Source organism: Chrysochloris asiatica, unplaced genomic scaffold (assembly GCF_000296735.1).
Source record: "Chrysochloris asiatica unplaced genomic scaffold, ChrAsi1.0 scaffold00453, whole genome shotgun sequence".
Taxonomy (NCBI): domain Eukaryota; kingdom Metazoa; phylum Chordata; class Mammalia; order Afrosoricida; family Chrysochloridae; genus Chrysochloris; species Chrysochloris asiatica.
In genome coordinates this window covers 11,325-12,756 of record NW_006408971.1, presented here as the reverse complement: position 1 = coordinate 12,756, position 1,432 = coordinate 11,325, and the positions used below count along the sequence as shown (strand labels likewise).

General features: G+C 44.0%; 1 protein-coding gene across 1 annotated transcript in view; it reads right to left on the bottom strand.

Annotated features, from left to right (window-relative positions):
• PARK2 (parkin RBR E3 ubiquitin protein ligase) overlaps nt 1-1,432 on the bottom strand; it is a gene marked incomplete at its 5' end in the record, with an annotated part of 1,031,565 nt that overhangs the window by 1,028,451 nt on the left and 1,682 nt on the right. The window lies entirely within an intron of this gene.

The window sequence follows — 1,432 nt, the reverse complement described above, 5'->3', positions numbered from 1 at the left end:
AAAGGAGAGGAGGGAGGAAGGGTAAGATAGAGTACAGTGTAGGGAATAGATACAGGAGAGCCTGGGTGCTGGGGGTGGTGGCTTGCAATACACAACAAGAACAGGGAGGGTAAAAGAACAAGGTGGATGGGAGAACATTTAGGTAGGTTCGCACAGACTAGATGGAATAACAGGGATTCAAGATACAGGGATTGAGGCATGGTTTAAAATTGTGAAAGAGAGGACTGTTAGGATGCTTGGCTGTCTTTTGAATATTGGTCTCCCTTGCCTGCCATTGTGAAATAGACACTTGGGGTGGGGGGAGGAATAGCCAGAAACATCACAATAGAAAACATGTAAAACCGTCTTCAGCCTATAACTAACTGGAATACCTTAAAGGGGGCTAGAAATTGCCCAGACTCAAAATGGGGGGTCTATAAAGACAAGAAGTGACTGGCTTACAAGCTTTCAAGAGGGAGCCTAGTTCAGGCACGACAGGGGTAGGCAGAACCTTCACTGAATGATTTCCAATCTGTTGGGACCGGGCTAGTGAAAGGAAATGGGATAAGACTTTTGTGGTACAATAGTGAATACCTGCCATCAGGACTGACTGTGAGGGTCGGAAATGTAGAGGTTTTTTGACAATAGGCAGACAGTGATTGATTTTGCAGGCCGGGAGCAGAGGTCTCTGGGACCATCAAGTGAGAAGAATGGAGAGTGGGACTCTACCCAGAGAGGCAGTGATGCCAAGGATGAAGACAGAGTGGAGAAACTGAGCAGCTGAGGACTTTGAACCCAGAGAGGGAGAAGGGCTGTGTACTGATGACAGGGGGGCAGGTTTTCAGGGTATACCCTTTGGTTGGTTGATGATGCATGAAGGGGATTGTAACCATGGCAAGGAAACGATATACAATAGGATGAATGTGAAGCTAATGTTCTTCCATGTAAACTATCATATAATTCACAATAAAACATTTTAAAAAAAACGTTTTTTGGGGAAATGCTTTATCTTTCTACTTCATTCTTCCATGAACTATTTGAAACCCTCACAAGTGTGTGTGTTTATGTGTATATTTTATATCATTGCCACTAAGCAGGTTCTGATTCATCATGACCCTGTAGGACAGACTAGAATTGGCCATATGATTTCTAACACTTTACAGTGTTATCATAGCATGATGCCACATCTACCTGTCAGAGACTGATTGCTGGGTTTGAACTGCCAACCTTATAGTTAGCAGATAAGAGCTTAACCACTGCATAGCCATGGCTCCTTATACAAATATTTACATATTGTTGTTGTTGTTAAGTGCCGCTGAGTCAATTCTGACCCATAGCAACCCTGTATAAGGTTTCCAAAGAGCAGCTGGTGAGCTTGAACCACTGACCTTACGGTTCAAACGACTTTGCAGTCTGACACATTAGCCCACAGTGCCACACCAGGACTCCAATA